The sequence below is a fragment of the Panthera tigris genome, chromosome B4 (assembly GCF_018350195.1).
Source record: "Panthera tigris isolate Pti1 chromosome B4, P.tigris_Pti1_mat1.1, whole genome shotgun sequence".
Lineage (NCBI taxonomy): Eukaryota > Metazoa > Chordata > Mammalia > Carnivora > Felidae > Panthera > Panthera tigris.
In genome coordinates this window covers 72,499,781-72,506,792 of record NC_056666.1, presented here as the reverse complement: position 1 = coordinate 72,506,792, position 7,012 = coordinate 72,499,781, and the positions used below count along the sequence as shown (strand labels likewise).

General features: G+C 40.1%; 1 pseudogene; it reads left to right on the top strand.

The window, feature by feature from the left end:
• The first annotated feature begins 314 nt into the window (after positions 1-314).
• On the top strand, positions 315-919 carry LOC102954868 (annotated as a pseudogene).
• Positions 920-7,012: the final 6,093 nt, after the last annotated feature.

Here is a 7,012-nt window from a genome sequence, read left to right as displayed (position 1 = left end):
TTTTTTTTTTTTAAGTTTATCTTTTATTTACTTTGAGAAGGAGAGAGAGAGACAGAGAAAGAGTGAGCACACATGACCAGAGGGGCAGAGAGAGAGAGGGAGAGAAAGAGAATCCCAAGCAGGCTCCACTCACCACAGAGCCCAGCGTGGGGCTTGAACCCAGAAACCATGAGATCATGGACTGAGATCAGGAGTTGGATGCTCAACTGATCGAGCCACCCAGGCACCCCTGGAGTCTTAACTATCTTTCATTGAATAGTTACTGGCCTTTCCCAGGCAGCTGCCAAAGATGGTGTTGGGGCTAGTCGTGGTACATGGATAGCCAAGGCCATCTCCTGTGTTGTCAAGTGAGCCTGATGGCTAAGACTTCCAGGCAGGAGGTTGGTGGTCATGCACTGTGAGGGCATCCATATTTCTGGCAATTTCTGCAGAAACAAGTTGCAATACTTGGTCTTCTTCCACAAATGCATGAACACCAATTCATCCTGTGGGCCCTACCTCTTCCAGTCCCCTAGCTACATCTGTTGAAAGAACGGTACAAGGCATTTTGCTGCTCAAGGCCAAGTAAGGTCCAGCCACCCTGGACTGCCTCAGGGTATTTAACAGGATCCCACTCCTGGCCCCATCACCCCTACCTCATAAGAAAAAGTGGATGGTGGTTTTTACTGCCTAAGGTTGTGCATCTGAAGCCCACTCAGAAGCTTGCCTACCTGAGGCACCTGGCTTGCAAGTTCTCCTGGAAGTACAGGCCATGATAGCCACCCTAGAGGAGAAGAGAAAGGAGAAGGCCAAGACTCATTATAGAAAAAAGTGGTAATTCATGAGGCAGGAGAAACAGGCCAAGAAGAATGTAGAGAACACAACTGACAAATACAAAGAGGTCCTCAAGACCTATGAACTCCTGGTTTGGGTCCAATAAAGATGATTTCTCATGCTTGGCTTGGCCTTCATTTCTTCCATTGGTACCCTAGGATGTAGGGGGCCTAAATGTGGCCATCCCAATGTCCAAGTGCCACAGGCAGCCACTTAGGAGTGGCCCTGAAAACAGCAGAGAGGAGAATACCTTTAAGTGGGCAGAGTTTTGACTTGTGCATCTGATAGTTTATTTTGAGTAGAAAGTTATGGGTGCTGGCAAAAGGCTTGTCTGCTTGGTCAGAGTCTGTGGGGAGAAAGACAAGAGATAAAGGGGTCTGGGAAAGAGGCGTACGGATGAATCTATAAAAGTGGATATGAGATGTGAAGATTTTTGTTTCACATGTTAATGCCCAACAGAGAGCATCCATTACAGAAGAGGGACTAAACAACAACAAGAAACAATAACTTGTCCAGATAACATCACTGAGTCTCTGCCATTAGTTACACCAGTATTGGTACAACAGGCACACAATAAGAATGGAGACAGGAATGGAGATTATACATGGGCCCAATAGCGTGGGCTCCCACTTACCAAGGCTTATCTATCTACTGTCACTGTCAAATATCTGACTTTCCAGCAACAAAGACCAATCAATACTTGGCCCACAATATGGCACCATCCCTTTAGAAGACCTACCAGGTACTTGGTGGCAAGTTGTCTACACTGGACTTGTTCCACCCTGGAAGTAGTATCAATCTATCTTGACTGGAATATAAACATATTCCAAGTTAGACCTATTGCTGAAGTGTCTTAGCTAGTACTACTGAGAATTTAAAGTGTTTGGTCCAATGACCAGGGCATTGGTATATCAGTGCGTATATGGGATCCACTGATCTTTTCATAACTATACCATCTAGACAAACTGCTAGACTCATAGAGCACTGGAATGACCCGTGGAAGATTCAGCTGAGGTGCTAGCTTGCAAAGGATACCTTGTGAGGAGGGACATCATCCTCCAGGACTCAATGTAAACTCTAAATTGATATTCATTATATGGTTCAGGGTTCCCAATATGGAGAATACATGGGTGCAGTAGCTGTAGCATGCAAGTAGGAATATTTCTGTACACTGATTACCAGAGATTCATTTGCGGGATTTTTAACCTTCTTTCCACAGTGGTTAGAGGTTTTGGCAACCTCAGGAAAAGTCCCATTAAACCCCAGCTACTCCTGGTCACTTTAGGATCTTCATTCCAAGAAACCAGCAGGAGAGTATAATTGAACTTGATCTTCAGTAGAACAGCTGTTATGCAATAGAGACAGGAAAGAATACATTTCATACTCAGGTAATCCATTTGGGTATCTTGGTTTCCACCTGATCAACTTAGGTAGTACATGGATAAGTGCAACAGCCACAACTTGAGAAGGACTTGGTGATCAATGGCTAAGTCCTCTGAGGGAAGAGGGTCTAGGTCATTGCACTAAATAAGCTACCTTGACAAGCAGAGGGTGAGGGGAATCTAGAATGGGTGGCAGAGACAGGAGATGATCAGCCTCAATTATGGCCCCAAGAACAGCTTTAAGGGCTGTAATTAATCTCACCAATGCTTTTTCTAATAAATTTCTCCAGGAAAAGAGATCTGATAGAACTTTGGAAGAGATTCTCCTAGAATGTATTATATATATAAACAGGTTGATGGTCATGGATATCATGGTACACTGCAGAGATCTCCCCATCCAGGACTGAAATCATTCCACCAGCTTCTAGAAGTATTGGAGGATGATAGATTTCAACTGAATCCTACTTCAGAATTTACTTCAAGTTCAAGTAAGCTCAAGAAGATTACTTTTCTGGGCTCAGACAAAATGACTGGTCACTGAGGTAAGCATAAAGTCCTCAGAGCTCTCTGTAGAAAGGCTGAGGTCTTTGCTGGATTGCATCACAACACAACTTCTTCCTCTGTTCAATCTTACTTCCTTTACTCTTTCCACAAGTGGATCCCAAGAGCACTCCCCAATGAAATTTCTGTCCCTGAGCCTTCATCTCAAAGTGTATTTCCTAGGGAATGTGACCTGTGAGAAGTTCCCCTTCCCTATGTACCTTATAACTGTTAAGACCTTTTGTAAAAAAACAAAATTTATTAAATAAAAAGGGGATTTATTGGCTCACATAACTGCACAGGTATCAGGATTGATTTGATTCAGTGGATTAATGATGTCAAGGACCCAGTTTTGCTCCATTTCTCTGCTCTGCCTTCCACAAAATCAGCATTATTCTAGAGCTAGTTTTGTTCACATTGACAGTAGCTGCAGTAATTCCAGGGTTTATATTCTCAGCCCTCACATTCCAAATGGAAAGAGAACAGGCTTTTAGTAGCTTTATTTAAAGAATAAGGAAAAATCTTTCTCAGAGTCACTAGCAATTCAAGGTTCAGAGACACAAATTGGTCAAAGGCTGGGTTTCTTAAGCCACTTACTGGCAAGAGGTATGGGATTACCTTGAGTGCTTTAAAATAATCAGTTCACTCCTGGAATTGTTGGTATGTTTTAATCTTTGCCTTCTACAACCACACAGATGGGGAGGGATGGAAGGGATGTTATGGAGACAGATATATTCATTTGTTAGGGCTGCCATAACAAAGTACCACAGCACAGAGTGCTTAAAGTAGAGAAATCTATTTTCTCACAGTTCTAGAGGCTAGAAGTCTGAGATTAAGACGTTGGCCTTTCTCCTTAGCTTAGATGACCATCTTCTCCTGCCTTTGCAGGGTTTTCCCTCTGCATGCATACATCTCTATGTCTTAATCTCCTCTTGTTATAAGCAACCAGTAATATTGGATTAGGGCCTACCCTAAGGACCTTATTTTAACTTAATCACCTCTTTAAAGACCTTGTCTCCAAATACAATTACATTCTGAAGTGCTAGGGATTAGGACTTAAATACATGAACTTTGGGGGGACACAATTCAGCCCATAACACAAACTCAACATCAGCATCAATTACATATTGAAATATTTCATTTGCTTGACTGTTGCAGTAAATTGTCAAGTCTTTAAGGGCAAGAACAGTATCTTATTTATACCACCTATGCCTAGCACAGAGCCTGGTACACACTAGGCAGTCAATACAAGATAACAACTGCTTGCTAAGGACTATAGTTTGTTGCACCTTGTAAGTATGAGGTCACTGGTGACTTTTTTGAGGAGCAGTTTCAATGGAGTGGTGGTGACATAAGCCTAATTGTTGTGGGTTTAAGAGTGAATGGACGAGTTTGACAGTATAAAAATTATGACTTTCTTATGACAAAAGCCACCATGAACAAAGTCAAAAGATGATTATGATAAAAAATAGTACCTATTGGAACACATATACATATATGGAACACCAAGGGTTAAGAGCTCTGACAAAAAAAATCCTATAAAAAGACCAGAAAAAGATGAAGACAAATAGTATGAAAACATACAAAGGCTATACACACAACCCAAAAATACATGAAAAAAAGTTCAGTCCTATCAGTACTCAGGGAAACACTAATTGAAGTAACAGTAAGATAGCATTTAATGCACATTACATTGACAAACGTTTAAGATTCATGCTTCAGTCCTGGCAAGACATGGATAAATAGACATTCTTTTACCTTTTGATTGGCATGTGAACTGCAGTAATTCTAGAGGTAATCTGGCAGTGTCTCACTCGAGACATCTTTGGTCCCAAGTAACAGAAAACCCAACTCACCCCCCGCAAAAGTTATTTACAGAGTCACATAACTGAAAATCTAGACATAGCTAGATGGAATCTACTTGAATGTTATCATTAGAATCTAGTTTCTTTCCATGTCTTAGTTCTGTCTTCCTCTGAGTGAAAATCATTTTCAGTACAGGTCTCTTTTCACAAATAGAGCTTATATACTTACAGCAACAATATAGCAGAGAAGAAAAGTCCCTAATCTAATTCTTATTGGCCTGAATGGAGTCATGTGCCCATCCCTGAAATGTAGAATATTATACCTATAAAGTGTGATATTATACTCTTAGTGACCAAATAGAGAAGCCAATGGAGGAGTCCATGCCATTTGTAAATCCACAGATTAATAGAGGAAGACTGATTCATCTAAAGATAATGAGGTGCTGTTACCAGAAAAAGGGGAGATGGATACTGGGTGTCAAAACAAGCAAACAAAATGCATATATAACCTCTACAGGCAGTATCTATCAAAATGTGCACATATCTTTTGTCTCAACAATCTCGCTTTAAGGATTTGATTCTGCAGAAAGAAACTGCACAGTTTAAAAGAGATACACATATAAGGATACTCATTCTATCAGTTTATAATGGTACAAAATCTGGACAAATCTACATTATCTACTAATAAAGGAATGGCTTAAAAAATTATGGCACATTGTTTATTGTGCAGCTAGTTAAAAGAATGAGGTAGATCAGAGTGCCCATGATAAACTCTTCAGTAAGAAAAAGGTGCAGAAAAATGTTGATTCATTATTTATAAAAATCAAAACTTTTATTTGTATGTGTTTCTATAACCATTGGGAAAAGTATGGAGAGAAACAATATTTTTAAGTTTATTTATTTATTTTGTGAGAGAAAATGCGGGGCTAGGGCAGAGAGAGAGGGAGAGAAAGAATCCCAAGCAGGCTCCACGGTGTCAGAGCAGAGCCTCATGTGGGGCTTGATCCCATGAATTGAACCATGAGATCATGACCTGAGCCAAAACTAAGAGTCATCCAGGTGCCCCAAATCATTAATCTTTTAACACTGATCTTATCTAGGATTGGGATGGGGAGAGGAAAACTATCCTTTTCTTTATTTGCTTCTGAATATACTGTTATACTTCTGTGTTGTCTGAATTGTTAAAATGAATGCTTATTACCTTTTAAATGAGTAGAAAGTGAAATGAGGAAGTAGTCTTAGATATAAACCATTTTTAGATTTAGAGAGAAGAAAGAGAAGTTAATCTCCGGTAAAGAAGAGATTGAAAATATTGAAGACAGAGTAACCCATAGGGTGGGCCCTGAGGGGATGGAGAGGATCCATTTCAGAGCAGAGTCCCAAGAGTACCAAGACTGTGATAGCTTCACTGTTCCACGGGGAAATGCAAATAAACAGCACAGTTAATAAAAATTTAGTTCTTTAGTGTTGAAAGTGCATGTTTTAAAAAAGAAATCCAGGTGATGAGATGGGAGGACTTTGAAAATGTATACTGTTATTCATCAAGATTAAAAAGTTAGCAGCCCTGTCTGTGTCGGTTCCTAAACTGTTAGGAATGTTAATGGTCTATAAATCCCAGAGTCTGGGAAAAACAGATCTACAACACAAGTAGAAGACCAAGCATTAAGCAACACCTAGCACTTCCTCCGTGGTGGAGGAAAACAAGTGTGCGTGAATGTGGACAGTTAGAGACAGATTTTGTAGGGATAGGGAAAGAAGGTGAGGAAGTTAAAGGCTATGGTGAGATCTTTTGTTGGGCTCAGGGTTGAGGGGCTCCGCGGCAGTGACTATGAGGTTGAGACTTGAGGGGAGTCGCAAAAAATGGTAAGAGGTGCTGTGGGGAATGGGAGACCAACCTAAGAGAAACTGGACTTTTCAATATGGAATAATACCTATGTTTTTGCTCAGATTTGGTCTTCTATGAAATTGTCCTTGGTCCTTTTTGTATTCTCTCCCTCATTTGACACTCCTTTTCCCACCCAGCCCTTTTGTTTTTATTCTTTTTATGACACTTATATTGTTTCTTAGTTTGTTTTTGTACTTGTCTTATCTGTACCCACTAAACTATATCTGAGACACTGGCCATTCATTCTATAACCACCTCACAGCACCTCTGACATAGTAGACGCCCAATTGATTAGTGCTGAAATAAATTTAATTCCACATAGAAAATGGGTAATCAGTATCATTTTGATTAAAATTCTTCACAGTTGTGAAAACAGGGATAAACCGTTTGCCCTTTTTTTTTTTTTTATTCCTGTAAACTAACTTTTCCCCATGGCATGTATTTTTCATTCCCTACAAAGATACTGTGTGTGTGTGTGTGTGTGTGTGTGTATATATGTATTTTTTTTCCTTATAAGAATCTTAAACCGTACACCCTTGGAATTCAAACACTCCTGTTATAAAAATGCCACAGAGATCATTAAAATA